Here is an 18,329-nt window from a genome sequence, read left to right on the forward strand (position 1 = left end):
AAAGCAGAGATGTTGGGAATTAATGATTACAAATTTGTAATAAGTAATTAATTTGTAATAAATAATTAATAATTACAAATAAAATTAATTAGAAAACTAACTTTGATTTATAAGATCTTTTCTAGATATTCACTGACAAAACTGCCTACACTCAGAAAATAAAATTAGAAAAAGAAACCATTTAAATCAGTGGTTTCCAAACTTTTTTGGCCTACTGCCCCCTTTCCAGAAAAAATATTACTTAGCCCCCTGGAAATTAATTTTTTAAAAAAATTTTAATAGCAATTAATAGGAAAGATAAATGCACCTGTGGCCATCACTGCTCCCCTGGATCGCTGCAGCACCCACCAGGGGGCGGTGGCGCCCACTTTGGGAACCACTGCTTTAAATGCTTAAACAATTTAAAGGAATTTAAAAGGAATGTTTTTGTTCAGTTGTTTTTCTGACTCTTCATGACTTTATAGGACCTCTCTCCATGTGGTTTTCTCAGCCAACGATACTGAAGTAGTTTGCCATTTCCTTCTCCAGTGGTAAACAGAGATTAAGTAATTTATCCAAGATCACATAGGTGGGAAGTTTCTGAGATTGGGTTCAAACGCAGGTATTACTGATTCCAAGCCCAGCACTCCTTAAATTACATAAATATTTTGGGAAACTATTTTAATTTATTAATTTAATAATTATTAACTTACTAACAACATTATAATTTGTTTTATACAGTATATAATTATGATAAGTATTGATTAAATGAAATGTTAATTATTAATTTAAAACTAAAATGGAATTGAAAATATCACCCTCTTCTTTTCTTTCTTTTTTAATTAATGGAATTTATTGATTAATGGAATTTATTTAAGAGTGTCTCATCCCCTTATTCCCCGCTGCCCCCATATCATAGAAGACATCATTCAAGAGACAGATATGTATAAATTATATTTTTCATATTTCCATCTTTCAGTTCATTCTCTGAAGATAACATTCAAAAGTTATTCTTCAAGTATTAAATCTGTAGCTATATATATATATATTTTCTTGTTCTACTAATTTTGCTGTTCATCATCCCATGTAGTTCTAAGGGTTTGTTTTTTTAATTAGCCTGCTCATCATTTTTTACTGCAAACTAGTATTCCATTACAATCATACACTACAATTTGTTTATTCATTTCCCAATTGATAGGCATCCCCTCAAATTACATTTCTTTTCTTCCACAAAGGGAGCTACCATAAATATTTTGAAACATATAGGTTCTTTTCCTTTTTCCCTGCTCTCCTTAGGGGGGAAAAAAAAACAAACCAAAACCAGCAATGGTACGGTTGAGTTTAAGAGCATATGCAGTTTCATTAATTCTCTGGGTGTAATTCCAAATTGCTCTCCAAAATAATTACAACAGTTCACAGCTCCATTTTCCTATATTCCGTCCAAATTTGCTATTCTGCCCCCGTATTATCTGATGGATATGAGTTATCTCAGAATTGCTTTTGTTTTCATTTCTCTAATCAGTAGTATATTAGAGCATTTTTTCATATACCTACATATGGCTTTGATTTCTTTATCCAAAAATTGTCTGTTCATATCTTTTGCCCATTTGTAAAACGGGGAATGGCTACTATTCTTATAAATTTGACAAAGTTCTTTATATGTTTTAGATATGAGACCTCTATCTAAGGCTATCTATAAATCCCCCTCTCCCCCATATTTGGCTTTCCTTCTAACCTTGGCAACATTTGTTTTATTTGTACAAAACCGTTTCAATTTAAAGTACTCAAAATTATTCATTTTGTATCTCATGATGCTCTCCACCTCTTATTGACTCAAAAATTCTTCTCCTATCCATAAATCTGAAGGTAATATATTCCTTGTTCTTCTCATGTGTTTATGATATCTCATCTTATATCTAGATCATGTATCCATTTTGATCTTATTTTGGTAAATGGTATAAGATATTGGTCTATTCCTAGTTTCTGCCAAAATACCTTCCAATTGTCCCAGTCAGCCACATTTTTTCAACTTGAATAATATCAATGTTTTTTGAAACAAGAAAAGATGGATACATGGCATGATAGTTTATACAAACAGATCTATAAACAAGAAACCTCTGCTAAATAACATCAAAGAAGCTTTATGCCTTTCATTCCTTCACTCTACCTGGACATCTCTTGTAGATCACTCCTGACAACGGCATAGTCTTTTGTGAAAATATATTCCTTACCTTTTACTTTTTCAAAAGTATATAATAAATTAATTGTGCTAGTTTTAAAGCTGCTCTTCTTGTCTATTTCCCTCTGAACTACTTTCTTTTCTCTTCTGTGTATGTTTAAAAATGCTTCCTTGACCCTATTTTCTTTCTGGGGGAAGAGGAGGGTCATAATTATCACTAGTCTCCTTTCTCCTACAATTCTCTACCCTGCAAGGAAAAAGCCAAACAAAACCATTCCCCTTATTACAGATAAAGATAGTCAAATAAAACATAATATTGGTTATGTCTGAAAATGTATGCCAGGCTGCATCTTGAGTCCATCATTTCTGTTAAAAAGTAGCAAGCTTACTTCTTTACTGACCCTCTGGAATAGTCTTTCATTCCTTTACCATTTAAATGATATTGTATAAATTATTCTCTTGGAAGTACCTGGTTCACACAAGTCTTCTCTGATTTCTCTGAATACATCCCTTTTGACACTTACTACAACACAGCAATATTCCCTTACATCTATATATCATATTTTATTTAGCCATTTCTCAAATAAGAGATATCCTCTTTAAAAAGTAGCACAGGGCCTGTCACATAGTAGGTATTATATAAATGGTAGCTATTATAATTTTCATCATTATTACCATAAAAAGTACTGTTGTGGATATTTTTGTATATATGGATCACAAGACCATAGATTTAGAGCTAGACAGAATTTTAGGGCCATCAAAAAGACAAAGTCCCAAGGTTACATGGATAGTAAATGGCAAAGTCAGGATTTGAACTTTGTCATTTTCTACACTGTCGCTTCTTCTACTCCATTCCTCTCTCATATCACTCTGATGCCCTCTGCACCATCTCCTCCTTCATACCCCTCTCACATGAAATGGTGAACTTAACAAAGCAAACTCCTCAACCTTTACAAGTGATCCCATCCCATCCTATCTTCTCCAACAGATTAAACCTTCCATCATAGCCACCACTTAGCTACATTCTCTTTATCTACTGGCTGCTTCCCTAGTCTCTACAAACATGCTCCTGTCTCTCCCATCCTCAAAAACTGCTCACTTGATCCATTTATCTCCAGTAGGCCTGATCCTATCAGTCCTTAGTCTACTCTAGCTGAGTTCTGGGATAATTGGATTAAATCTACACTGCCCATCTTTAGATTTAATCACCAAAGGTGAGAGCACCTTCCAATTCTGGGAGGTCCTAACCCACCTGTGCTGGAGTAAGGAATCAGAATCAATGGACAGCCCCCTGTGCTTTCTATGTGATTTTCTATTGTGATTGGACAGGCAGGCTTGGGGAAGGCACTGGAAGTGACCCATACGTGACCCCTATAAAAGAGGGAGTTGAGTGAGGGAGGTTTGGTGAAGGGGACCTGAGGGAGCTTTGCTGGTTCGTGACCCAGACTGTTCCACATGGTGAGTTTAAAGACTGAATCTTGCAGAACTTCTATTCAGAAACTTCTTTTTATAGACTCTGTGAATGAAGTTGGCTCCATTCCCCTCCAGGCCTCAGGCCCTTTAACCCTGGGCTGAGGGTTAAGATCTACCTGGACTAATCAGTGGGATAGATTCTTATCTCCGTACTTCCTCTCTCTCTTCTCATGTAAATAAATTTCCATAAAAGTCAATTTTGATTTGAGATTATTCTTAATTGAGGTTAGATAATAGTTCAATCCTCTGGCAACCATCTTTAATATATTGAACCCATAAAACCTCTTTTTCACCCTTACAGTTCCTGAAGAAGGTCATCTATAACCAAGGGCTCTACTTCCTTTCCTCTCATTCTTGTCTAAACTCTCTGTTGTCTGGCTTCTAATTCCATTGTTCAACTAAAGCTATTCTCTCCAAAAGTCTCAGTGGTCTCTTACCTGCCAAATTTAGGTCTTTCCCCCAGTCATCACTCTTCTTTCCTTCTTTGTAGCCTTGGGCATTCTTGATTCACTCTCTTCTCCCTAGGTTTCTGTGATACTACTCTATCTCTATCTAACTTTTCAGTCTCTTTTGCTAATCTTCGTCCAAGGTATACTTGCTAACAGTCTCATGTTCTCCAGACTACTGTCCTAGAGCCTCTTCTCTTTACTATTTCACTTGGCATCTTATGAGTTCTTATGATTAAATTATCACTATAGCCAGTCCTAACCTCTTTCTTAAGATCCAGATTCACATTCCAATTACATGTCAGACATCACAGATATGCTGTTAGACATCTTAAACTTAGTATGTCCCAAACTGAATTTGATATCTTCACAAATCTTCCACAAATCTTCATGTCTTTTAAAATTCCTTATTACTGTCAAGGGTGCCTAAATCATCTCAAGTCACCCAGACTCCAACCCTAGGTGTCATCCTCAACTCCTCACTATCTTCGCCTCCCATAATTCAATCCATTATCTTATTTCTGTTGCTTTTACCTTCATAATATCTCCTTTATATACTCAGCTCCACTGCTGGCAACATTTCAGTAGCCTTGCTGGTTTGACTCTTTGTCACAATTTCTCCCATTCCAGTATAACCTACTTTCAGCTGTCAAATTAATCTTCCTAAATAAAGCATGGATCTGGCTTTGCCACTCCCCTTATTCAGTCAACTCCAGGGGCTCCCCATCAATACTAGAAGTAACAAAACATCTTTTGTCATTCAAAGGCCTTCTCCACCAGGTCTTCTCTAACCTTTCACCTTTCCAAGATTCTTACATCTTGTTGCTCATCACATACTCTGCAATTCAGTGACAATGGCTTCCTTCTGTTCCTAGATTTCCACTGGCTATTCCCTGTGCTTAGAATATTCACCCTCCCCTTCTCTACCAGGTGGCTTCCTTGGTTTCCTTTTTAAGTCCCAGCTAAAATCCTTTCTTCTATAACAAACCTTTCATGAACCCCTTTAATAATAGTGTCTTCCAAGGACTGATGATTTTACACACACACACACACACACTATACATATGTGTAACGTGAATATATACATGCCTGTATATAATGTGTGTGTGTTATTTGTACAAATATTTTTGTCTCATTAGCCTGGATCCTTCTTGAAATGAGGGACTGTAGCATTTCTTTGAGTTCCCTGAGCTGGGCACATAGTAAGGGCTTAATAAATGCTTACTGATTGATAGACATGTCATTCTCTTTTCAGGCTCAGCAATTACACTGGTTTCTTCGAGTGCCATCTCCCCAGAAAACTTCTGGGGCCTTGTCTTAGCAATTTCCTCCCTCCTCGTGCCTCTCTTCAATTTTGTCCTCTCCACTGGCTCTACACAAACTTGAGGTCAATATATACTGAATGACCAATACTGTTGCAGTGAAAACAGATGTGAAATAAATGTTAGATATAAGCCAGTTCTGCTCTATGGCTTCAGCCAAAGCACTTAAACAAAATAAAATAAAACCCTTACTTTCTGTCTTAGTAACAACTCTAGGACAGAAGGGCAAGGGCTAGGCAAACAGAGTTAACTGACTTGCCCAGGGTCACACAGCTAGGAGGTGTCCAAGACCAGATTTAAATCCAGGTCCTTCTAACTCGAGGCTCTCTATCCCCTGAACTACCTAGTCACCCCTCAGCCAAGCACTTCTGGTAAGGCCTCAATCTATTCAGATGAGAGGATCCAAAGATTCCAATGACAAATAATACTTAACTGGTTTATGTTTATAATAAGAAACCAATAAAGGAAAAATTTACCACAATGACATTTTAGATTAAGGAAAAGAAAGAAGAGAGTATATTGAAAAATAAAAGCATCTTTCTGATATAGATGACACCTATTGTGACTCATGTTCATATAACAGTTGGCTTTCAAGGCAACCAGATCAAAAGCCTTAATCACACAGTACTTTTGCTCTTTCATGCAAACACAGGGAGAAAATAAATTTATGGCAGTATGGCCACTCAATGTACGTAGACCCTAAAAAAGTCTCCTCTTTTTCTTTAGTTTAAAAAAAAAAGCACATTATTTCTCAAGAACAGCATGAAATGACAAAGAAATAAGCAGTTTCCTGGAAGCTTCCTGAGGAAGTCGCAAAAGACAATGCTCCGAGATGTACACACCCTGTAGAATCTGTCCCAACAACCTGCAGACGAAATAACCACAAAAGTGTTTTCCTTCTAGAGGGATCACTAATTATTTGTGTTACAAACAGAAATTGGTATCCTGGCTAGAAAAGAAAATGAAGACCTTTAAGTAATAGTTCTTTACTTGTTTTACTAGAAAGGATGACATGTTTCTAGACATTTTGGCTATCAATTTCCATGAGAAGGGGCAGCTGTTACATGTCCTTAATTCTCCTTTAGGAGCTATTTATTGTTTGGTCATTTAACACATTTGTTTAGAAATACTCTGAAATACATTTTCCTTCATGTTTCTCAAATATATAATTATGGTGCATTTTCTCAGCTGCTGAATTATTAACCAGAGACAATTTCTTGAAATACTCCCCTCAAACATCCTATTAAGCCAGGAAACTAAAGACTCATTCTACTCCCACTGGTGAAAGGGTTTCATTACCTCAGGATGGACAACTACAGAAGCCTACTGGTTGGTCTCCCTGCCATAAGTCTCTCCCCATTTCAAGATAACCTAGGTTCAGTTCTCAAAGTAATCATTTAAAGCACAGACCTAACTGTCACTCATTCTGGTCAATTAAGTCCAGAGGCTCCCGCACACCAGCAGGATCAAATATAAAATCTTCAGTCACTCAAAGTCCTCCTCAGCCTGGCTCTTCATAACTCTCCAGTATTCTTGAATCTTATTCTCCAACATTTTCTCTGAGATCCAGTGGCACTGACCTCCTTGTTTCTCATATAAGATACATGGTTCCCATGCTTGGAATACTCTCCCACCACCTCTTGGCTTACTTCAAGTCCCAGTTAAAATTTCATCTTCTGTGATCAGCATTTCCTGATGTTCCTAATGCTAGTGCCTTCCTTGTATTGTTTATCTCCAATTTATTCAGTGTAAATCTGTCGAAACAGTCATTTTCATGTTATTCCCCCATTAGAATATTACGTCCCTGAGGACAAGGGCTGCCTTTTGTTTCTTTTTGTATCATCAAGACTTACCTAGCTCAATGTTTGCCATATATTAAGTTTGGCACAAGGTTAATAAATGCTTTTTTTGTTTATTATTACAATTTCGGAGACAGTTGGACTGACAGAATTATTTTTTTAGATTTCTTATTACAAGCAATTTCTAACCAGGAAATAAAGCATAAAATAAAGCGATAAGATCAAAGGCAATTTAGATAGATCATGAGTTGTTAAATACAAAAAGGAGTAATAGGGACAGAATCTGCAGTTCTCAAATGGGGTTTTATAAGATCTTACAGTTATTAGAATTTCACTCTTCATCCATTCCAATTCCTAGAATTCTCTGATCCTCCCTTTTGCTTCTTAGTTGGCTTCTCTGGATTCCTTCAAGACTCATCTTAAACTTTACCTTCTCTAAAAGGCTATTCATGGCTCCTCCCTGCTCCCCTCCCCACTACTAGGGGCTTCCCTATTCAGATTACTTTAATCTACTCTCTATTTATCTTCTATATACCCAGCTTGAAGTGTCTTGGGTGTTCAGGGAAGACTAGTAAGTCTGGTGAGGGCTTGCTGAGTCTTTTCAGGGCTACTTTCCTCCTTTGGGGTCTACCTATCACTCACCTCTTACCTATGACTCCAAGAAGCTGTGGCATACAGAGCAGCCACACTCTGGTAAACCATTTTGACAGGTGCCTAAATCAGGTTGAGGGTAACCAATAGCTCTCAAACCCATCAGTGAGTTAAGGAAGTGTCTTCCCCAGATGTGTGAAGACTTTCCCTAGCAGAAGGGGCAGATGAGACCAATTTGTTCCACTGATCATGAAGGTAACAGAACCAGGCATTTTAGAGTGCTTAGAACTTGGTTAGATATCAAAGAAACCAAGGTCATCTACTGCATCCTAAGCCATTGTCAGTCATCTTGACTTTGGTCTTGCCACTGGACTTGGATGATTCTGGAAGAGAAAGTGAGGCCGATAACTTTATGCAACTCTGCCTCACTTAAATCCAATTTATGAGTGAGTCAAAAGACATCACTAGTGATGCCATTTTGATCCTCCTCTAGTATGAAGGACAAGAATCATGTACTAGTGATTTCCAGGGGAGGGGGGCAAGACTTTTTTTTTTTTTGGTATCCTCAATGCTTAGCAAAGTGCCTGCTACAGAATAAGCACGTATAAACTTTTTGTTGATGAATGACTGACTACAACTTTTTAAAATCACAACCAAAAAAAAAAAATAGTGTTACGTAGCATTTATATAAATCTTTAAAGTTTGCCAATTCCTTTATGATTATCTCATTTTATCCTCACAATTCTAGAAGGTAGGTGCTACTTTAATAAATGCTTATTGACACTAACTGCTCTCTCTACCACCAATCATTTTAACTAATGTACTTACCTAGGTACTCCTCCTCCTTGACATTTTCTTTACATTTGGCATCAATGATACACTTTCTTCCCTTGGCTTTTGAGGTACTGCTCTTTCCTAGCTGTCTTTTTAATTCTCTGATTCTTCTTGATTTCCTTGACTAGGTAATTTTCTTCCTTTGTTCCCTCAATATGGGGATTCACTTCCATCCTTGCCTTCTCCACTCTGTGATCTCATTCACTCTCAAGACTTTACTGATCATACCAATGCAGAAGACCCACAAATCACTCTACAACTTTTCCCCTAGGTTCCAAGGTTTCATCTTCAAGTGCTTGTTGAACATTTCCACTGCATGTTCTGCTGGCAACTCAACTTCAACATGTCTAAAATTTTACTTTCCCCCTAAATCTGTCCCCTCCCCCAATTTTTCCATCTATGTTAATAATGTCATTAATATTCCATCATAAGATAGAATTATGGAATCATAAATTTAGCAAGGATTTTAGAGGCTATCAATCTAATTCTTTTTTATTTTACTGAGGAGGAAAATAAGGCCCAGAGAGAGACTTGCTCAGAATCTGACGAATTCTGAGACAGAATTCAGACTCAGGTCTTCTTGATTCCAAGTCCAGTATTCTTTCCTCTAAGTCACAAGTGGTACATGAGCTGAGCACGGAAGGAAGCTTGGGATTTGATAAGGCAAAAGGCCTCATCATGAAGCATGAAGGACAGTCAATAGAAAGGTACAGAGATAAGAGGGAGCATAGGGTATGAGGAAGCCTGAAATGGTCAACATGGCCAGACCACAGTGTACCTGAAGACTAATGCCTTGTCAGACTAGGAAGTATAAAGAAGTTGGTGGGAACCAGGTTATGAAAGACTGTAGATGCCAAAAAGAAGATATTCCAAAAGAATAGGGAAACTAGGTGACATAGTAGATAAAATCAGTAACACCCAGTTCAAATCTGCCCTCAGGTATATCCCAGTAGTGTTACCCTGTGGGATACATTTACAACCCCCCAGCCTCAGTTTCCTTATCTGTAAAATAGGGATAATAACAATAACACCTACTTCCCAGGTCTGTTGTGAGGATAAAATAACATTTGTAAAGTACTTTGCAAACTTTAAAGAGTTATATAAATCACTGTTGTTGTTATTAATTTTTTCTGCTCAAAAGCTTTCATGAATACTCTATTATTTATCGAGCAAAATACAAACACCTTAGTTTGGTGTTTAAAATCTTTTACCAAATGGATACTGCATCACTTTCTAGTCTTATATCCATAGGATCATAGATCTAGAAAGGGAAGGAACCCTCAGAAACCATCTAGTTCAAACTCCTCATTTTAAAAAAGAGAAATTTGAGGCTCAGTAAAATTAAGGGATGTGACCTGGGTCACACAGTAACAGGCAATCAGTGGAAGGGTTTGAACTTAAATCCTCTGACTGAACACCCAATATTCTGTCCAAGGCACCATTTATATCACCTTAATCAAATGCATTATAAATTTTGTGTTCCTAGCTGTTACTTGCAATACTATCCTGAATTCTCATAGGTTACCCTCCAAATGTCATAATATGAAATTACATTACTATCAAATCTCAAGTCAGACTCTACTAATTTGGATTTTTAGATAAGAGGCTCTGCTTTTTTATTCCTTCAAACACCACACTAGCTGATACTATGAAGCAAAACTGCAGCCTCAATGTCTAAGATACTTAAAAATAACATTAATACCTAGCATTTATATGGGGCATTAAAATCTTTAAATGTTATTATTTCTTTTTACTTTCCAAATAACTCTGTGAGGTTGGTGTTATTAGTATCCCCATTTTATATAAGAGAAAACAGAAACAGACAGAACTTAAGTAACTTACCCAAGGTTATACCCAGTTCTTAGCTTTCTATGGCAACATTTGAACTCAGGTCTTCCTACCTGGAATTCTAATACTAAATTGTGTTATTTATTACTGGGGTTCTATTTAGAAGTATTAAGCCTCAAGATATGTAGCTATATGACAAACTTCCTGTGGACACTTGGAAAACTACATTTTCCATGGTCCAATGGGTTTCCTGTTTTAGATGACGTCTTCAAGGTAAAGCCCGGCTTTAAATATTGGGTAGTCAGGTTTTGACCTCCTCTTTGCTACGTGACGTAGGGATGATGGGGAAGGTACTGACTGGCGGCATTTTTTGAAATAGGTGTGGTCATATATATTTTACCAACATGGAACTGGTAATTAAAATATTATTTTTCTTCATAATATCAGCCTTTATCATTTTTAATCATTACATTTTTGGCAACCACAAAGGGATTTTTTTTTTTTAATGAAAATCTGTCACCTAGGAATCTCCAGTATACTTAAAGGTTTGTCAATTAAACTAATGCTCAAATTCCTTCAATTACTTCAGAATGAGTCATTTATAAAGCAATAACTGATAAACTAATTTAAATGGTATTTGATTAATTAAAACTGAATTTTAAAAATTATTTTAAATTCAAACCATCTTTTTCCAATTAGTCCAGTTTAGAGTAGTTTCCCTTTACTTGTAAAACACAAACTTGCTAAATCTGGTAAATCAGCTTATTTTAAGTCCAAATAGATGAAAATGCTCTAATTTTCTTCACTGCTATAGGCCTTACTCTTTAGCTAGAAACTACAGCACTAGTTAATTCTGGCATATGCAGTGGAATCCACATAAAAGATTTACAATTTACAATGTAGTTGTTACTAAATAAACAAAGGCTTTAAAAGACTATCTGGGGGAAAGAAAAACATAAATAATTTCTAAATTTGCCAATTACTTTTCCCTTGCCAGAATTAAAACAAAAAGTCTTTAACATGTTTTTTTTAGATTTCAACAACCTCAGTAGTTAGTATTCACGCCAATTAAGTAAATGTAAGTACAGATGTTTGTGGTAGGGAAGTCAAATTGATAACCAGAGAGCAAATAAGTCAATTACCATAGAAAATAAGATTTGTAATGGAAGATTTTGTGTCTCCTTACCAAAGAGATAATTAAACTTCAAAAAATCCTTGGCAGTTCAAGTCTTACCTCCTGATCCCTTCTAATGGCATTACCATACCAAAGACAATTTTAATTGCTAAATGCTCAAGTGGAATTTAACATGTAGAATATATTATGTTTGTACAGAATTTTTTTAGAAACCTTGTTTAAGGGGCAGCTCAGTGGATTGAGAGCCAGGCCTAGAGATGGGAGGTTCTAGGTTCAAATCTGGCCTGACACTTCCCAGCTGTGTGACCCTGGGCAAGTCACTTGACCCCCATTGCCTACCCTTACCACTCTTCTGCCTTGCAGCCAATACACAGTATTGACTCCAAGACGAAAGGTAAGGGTTAAAAAAAAAAAAAAAAGAAACCTTGTTTAATTCCCTCACTGTTAAAAAGTACTTTAAAGGTAGAAAAGCAAACAATCGATTTCAATGGAAACCAAAGTATCCATGAACAGTTCAACCTTGAAGATGCATTATTTCCTTTCCACACCATTATTTAAGGGTGTGATAGCTTTCATTTGAAGCTGCTTATGAATTTTTCAATTCTTGAATTTGGAAGGGTTTTGGCTATACTCTTCTAAGTGCTGATGGCCACATTACTAAAGGAAAGTGGTCCAACTAATGTGTAAGTACCTCTTTTGCAATACTACTATATTATAGAATAGGAAATTAAAATTGTAACAATCTCTAGACTGTTAAAAAAAACCTGTCTGCTTAATCGAATTCCTGGCATTGTCCTCAACTATTGGAGCAAAAACGTTCTTTCTCAAGAATTCCTAAAAGAGCTTCTGCCTTTATGAATTAGGACTTTACTTTGGTTTCTAAGAACAATATGAAATCATAGACATACTTCAAAATCATCAAGAATTAAATACCCTAGTCTGGAAAAATATTACATGATTAAGTATTCTGAAATTTCTTTGATTAGTCTTCTTCTCCCCCTTGCCAAGCTTTAAGTGATCTCACATGACAATCTCATCTAATTTCACATAACAATTTGTTCCACTCAAGCATTTAATAAAATCAAATTTCCATGAGATTTAATTGTGTGAACATTCTTTACTATAATTTTTGATGGAAAAGAAGAAAGTCAGGTAGATACTGACATGCACCTTAAAATTTTCAAAGCATTTAGAGATAGGTAGTTTGTAGTATATACAGAATTGGGGTGATATAGTTTTTTCTAGCTTTGGCTGAGTTCCAAAAGCTGTTAGAGGTTTGGAATCTTGAGGAAAAGGCAGTTGGCTGGATCTTTCGTGGAGGGAGGTTGTGAGTCAGCCGAGCTGCTTTGATTACCTAGCTTTAATATTGAAATTTAGCCTAGCTTTGATATATTTACTTAAGAAATTATTATTTTAGATAAAACCTTTATATCTTCCTTCCTAATACCATCGCTGCCTTCCCTCCCTTACCTTATATGTCTGTGGAGTTAATAAGGAGAGTAATTATAGAGGAGTTAAATCTGTGAAGAGTTACCTAATTAACAGCATTAGTTATAGTTAGTCAGTCATCATTTATTCCCTTTAGATAGCAATAGCACTTTGTAAAGCTGAGTTTAAAGGCAGGTCCTTACTCAGACTCCATCTTTACTTCCCTTCCCCCACCTGAGGTTCCTGAGACAACTGATAGGGCTTTCCTTTGATCCACCTTCCTAACAAACATCCTTCAAACAAAATAAACCCTTTTGGGTTTCAACAGCCCTATTAGTGTAATTTGTCTGTTAGTTATCAAGGGAAGAAGAGGGAAAGAGACAACATACTCTGGGCTTAGAGGGAAGCTGGGCATCCATCTTGAAGGAAGGTGTTACTTCAAAACAGGTCCCTTCCTGTGAAATTAACTAAAGCCTGTTTGTTAATTTCAGTCTAGTCTATTTCCCTCAGTTTGTGTTTGAGTCTAAGTCTCAGTCTGTAAGCCTGCTGTGTTTGTCTGTTTAGTTTAATTTCTCTTCTCCCTGAAATCTCTGTTTCCCTTCTGTGTTATACTCCTGACTTCAGTCCTATTATACCCTGAATCTCCTTCAATCCCAGCCTACCTGTAACTGAGATTACTCACATAGCAAGTCTCCAACATCCTCTTTTCAATTCCCTTTTATCATATACCTTTTCCCAGATTTCCTCAAAACAGTAGGATCCTATTGATTAAAATCTCCATGAGAAGTCAATCCAAAAAAAAGATGGAAAATGACCAAAGAAAAAATTCTGAAGGAACTAAAGAAAATACCACCATTGTTACCAAAAAAAAAAAAAAAAAAAAGGGGGTGGGGGGTGAGTAAACCAGTCAAATGAGACTGAAAATGAAGTTCAGAAGACTAAAGCGGGAACAAAAAATAAAAGATGAAATAAAACATTGGTGAGGTATCATAAGAACAATTAAGTTAAGAAACCTCAGAAAGAAATGAAGAGAAATCTCAGGATAACAAAATAAAGTTTTCTTAAGAAATACTGGGCAAAAGATAGGACAACAACAAATCAGAAAATTGGAGGTTAGTTACTTAGTTTTTCCTTTTACTGGTTTCTTTACTAAAGAGAATGTATAGATGGGAAGAGAGAGAACAGAAATGGCTAACTGCTGAGAGACCAGATAATGAAGGGAAAGTAAGGCAGCAGCTAGCAGCTACGGATGGAGTCAGGACAATTGGCCCAGATTAACAGCATTCTGCTGAATAGTGCTGAACCTCTGTGCACTCCATCAGAGATCTTGGAGAACAGAAGTGACTCAAGACTAAAAATGGACTTATGGAATGATTTTCAAAAAAGAGAAGAGACGAAAGCCTGTGAACAATAGATCAGTGAACTTGACTTTAATTGCTGAGGAAATACCAAAATTCAAATGATAATTAGTGAACATCTAGAAAAGGAATTGGTGACTCCTAAGTTGTGAGGAAAATTAGATTAGTTAGTAATTAAGAATTAAGGTGTATCTAGCAGGAAGGAGCTGGAGCTGGGAATTCCAGGATGGAATGAAGGAGCAGGAAGAAAGTGACTTGTGCTCTGAGAGGGACTCCATTAGGGGTTAGCAAAAACTGTGGTTAGCCCTGGGAGAACTCAGAGTAAAGGACACCCCGCATCCTGATTTTCCCTGGGATCTTGTGTGGTGTGGCATCTAGCAAAGAGGACAAGATCTACAGTGCAGTTCCAAGGGAAGAGGAGAAGTTTGGGATCTGGTGGACAGTGTCTCAAGCACACCCTCTCAACTTGGTACCTGAGACCACCTTGGCTCTTGGCATCCAGAGATCATCGGTGGATTACAGTCAGGACCCCAAAGCCACATCAGCCCTTAGCTGTGCTGCTCAAGCCTGGCAGGTCCAGGCCTGAGGCAGTCACCCAGAGACTCCATTACAGCTCCTTGAGCCCTGTCTGTTTAGGTCACTAAGTTAGTGTAGGGAAACCCTCCCCTTTCCCTGTGGCGTTTTGTCATTAGGTTTTTAAGTTTTAGTATAGAAATCCCTTTCCCACCTTTTAATTAAACATAATTAAAGTTGTTTAAACCTTTACCTAGTCTGTTGGTTTCCAAAGGCTCTGGCCTAGTGGTGAGCTGCTGGCAGTTGGCCAGCAGCCATTTTTGTCAGTTAGGAGCAGCTCAGCTGTGACCCCTGGTCTATCCTGGTCCGTCTCTCCTACAACCTAGTGTGTGCACCCACAACTATTAGATTTATTTAGCTACCTGACTCACCAAATAAATTCTATTAAATATCATACTGAGAGTCAGTGTGGTAGAGAGCAAAGAAGGCTGGGCCTTGGGATCAGAAAGATGTGGATTCAAGTGCCACCTGGTAGAGACACAATTTGTGTGGCAGTGGGCAGTTTTCTTAACATCCCAATCCCCTGAGGCATCCTCTTAAAAGGTGTTTGTAGCAGTAGTCATACAGTTCCTAAGTGTAGCTTAGCATATATATATTCTATCATTTTATACATTCTATGAGTTTGGTTTAAGTTACATTTCTACTCTTCCTTCTGGACATGACTGGTGTAAGAAGGAAATTATGAAATTATATATTTAATGTAGGATAACACTCAGGCTATCTCAAAAGAGCTGAGAGTTCTACTAATACTGGTGATATACAGAAAAGCACTCATTTGTGTGAATTCACCCATTCTGCTCAACTCTGCTCAAGTTATTCACTGTTTCAATTAATTTTAGTTGACTAGGATTTTCTAAGTATACCATTTCCTATAAAAAGTTTAAAAAGACTATTTATACTGTGGTGATGTTTATTCCCTCAATCTCTTTTTCTTATTTTAATGCTCAAGTTAGAATTTCTTGTACAATATCAAATAATAGTGGTGACATACTTGCTTTATTCCTGGTCTTAATGAAAAGGATTCCAGCTTTAATATAATATTGCTGGCTCTTGGTTTTAGATATATGCTATTTACTGTGTTAAGTAAGGGTCCATTTATTCCTGTTTTTTTTTTTTTTTGTTTTGTTTTGTTTTGAAACCCTTACTTTGTCTTAGTAACAACTCTAAGACAGAAGGGCAAGGACTAGGTAAATAGGAGTCAAGTGACTTGCCCAGGGTCACAGAGTTGGGAAGTGTGTGAGGCCAGATTTGAACCCAGGACCTCCCGTCTCTAGGCCTGGCTCTCAATCAACTGAGCTACCCAGCTGCCCCCATTCCTGTTTTTCTAGTACTCTTCTAGTTCTGGGGCTCAGTCCAAGGTCCCCTCTGTGAAACAATGGTGTTACTGGCCTAGACCTGTTTTTTTGGCTCAAAGGAATTGCAAGCCTATCTTGGAGCTCAGAGGGTTGAGGCCTCTGAATATTGGATGTATCCTCCTGCCCACTCCAGGAGATCCCATGCTGTTGGGCTTAACCAAGAATTGAATCTTAGATTAACTCTGCATATTCTCACATTTGCTGAAGCCTACCTTGGAGCTCTAAGTACTAAATTTGTCATCCCAATCTACCTTTCTTCCATAGTTCCTGCTCTGGTCATCTGCCTATAAGCAGAATGTGATCTTGGATTAGAAAGATAACCCACTGTATCCTGATCAAAACTATCTTCTTAGATGGTATTGGAGGGGTTTAATATGTAAAGGTACATTAAGAATCCCCCAAATAAAAAAAGGCTAAAAATTTCAGCCCCAACCTAACTGATAGTAGTGAATGGATCTGAAAAGACACCACCTCACACCTTACAAATTGGCTAATATGACAGAAAAGGAAAATGACAAATGTTGGAGGGGATGTGGGAAAACTGGGACTTATAACCTGTAAGTTAGGTTTGTGAAAATAGATAATGGAGGGCACCAGGAATGTTACAATAAATCTAAATGATTGTGGGTACACACTCTGGGTAGTAGGAGAGACTGGACCAGGATGGGAGACCAGAGTTCACTGGATTAACACAGGAATGGCAGTTGGCCTCAACTGTCACCCAGCTCCCCTAGGCCAGAGTCTAGAAACCAGCAGGCAAGGTAAAAGGTTTTAACAGGTTTAATTATGTTTAACTAAAAGGTGGGAAAGGGATTTCTATACTTAAAACCTAATGACAAAACCATAGGGCAAGGGGAGGACTTCTCTACTCTAATCTTAGTGATCTAAGCAGGCAGAGCCCAAAGGAGCAGTAATGGAGACTCTGGGTGGCTGCTTCAGACCTGGTTCTACCAGGCTTGACCAGCACAGCTAAGGGCTGAGGGTGGCTTTGGGGTTTCTCACAGTAATCTACAGATGATCTCAGGATGTCAAAAGCCAAAATGGTCCAAGGTATCCAAGTTGACAGGGTGTGCTTGAGATGCTGTCCACCAGATCCCACCACTTCTCCCCCACCTGGTGCTGCTCTGTAGATCTTGTCCTCTTTGCTAGATGCCACCACCACACAGGATCCCAGGGAAATCAGGATGCAGGCTGAGATCTCCCAGGGCTAGCAACAGTTTTTGCCAACCACTAATGGAGTCTCTCTCAGGGCACAAGCAACTTCTTCCTGCTCCTTCATTCCATCTTGGAATGCTCCAGCCCTTCCTGTTAGGTTCACCATTAATCCTTAATTACTACCTAATCTTCCTCACAACAGGTTAAATTGCTTTCTCTTACTCCTCCATTTTGGTGAGTTCTTGTGCCGCCACCACTTCCACCTATTGGCAAGTTTTTAACTATCTATGAAAAAGAATTCCCACATCATAGTTTCCTACAAAGTTGAAATCACACATCTGGGACCCTTTGTCTGTGGGAGAAAAAAATATGTTAATTGGCTAGCAAATAAAATCCAAACTCCTTAGCTAAGCATCGAAGCCTATTTAACTGTTTGGCTGCTAACTTACCTATCCAATACCATCTCCCACTATTTTCCTATGTAAGTTTAGCTTTAGCTAAATTGAATTATTTGCTGTTCCTTGAACATGCCTTCTTCTTTCATTCCTTAATTTATGTAAATGCTGTTATTTTATTTATGCTTTGCCTTGTATGCTCTTACCCTAAATCTTGTTTTGTCAACCCAGTTTTTAAATATCAAGGCCAAAACATTGTCTTTTTCCTTTAACCTATATGATATTTTCCATAAATTTTATAGCATTTGTCATATTCTAACATATTATAATTATATGGCAGTAGAAGACAGTTTTGCTCATAGTCAGGAGGCAGAATTGGAAAGACTTATGCACATTTAATTGGAAAGACTTACACACATTTATGGTTTCTCTTTGGAAGAATGTTTTATTTCATTTGTGTTTTCTTTTGCAAGATAGTTAATATACATGCCCTCACAAATATAACTGAAATAAAATTAC

General features: G+C 37.4%; 1 protein-coding gene across 1 annotated transcript in view; it reads right to left on the minus strand.

Moving 5' to 3' along the window:
- The window catches only part of NEO1 (neogenin 1), a 199,360-nt gene that overhangs the window by 146,096 nt on the left and 34,935 nt on the right, over window positions 1-18,329 (minus strand). The window lies entirely within an intron of this gene.

The sequence above is a fragment of the Gracilinanus agilis genome, chromosome 2, assembly GCF_016433145.1.
Source record: "Gracilinanus agilis isolate LMUSP501 chromosome 2, AgileGrace, whole genome shotgun sequence".
In the NCBI taxonomy this organism is placed as follows: Eukaryota; Metazoa; Chordata; class Mammalia; order Didelphimorphia; family Didelphidae; genus Gracilinanus; species Gracilinanus agilis.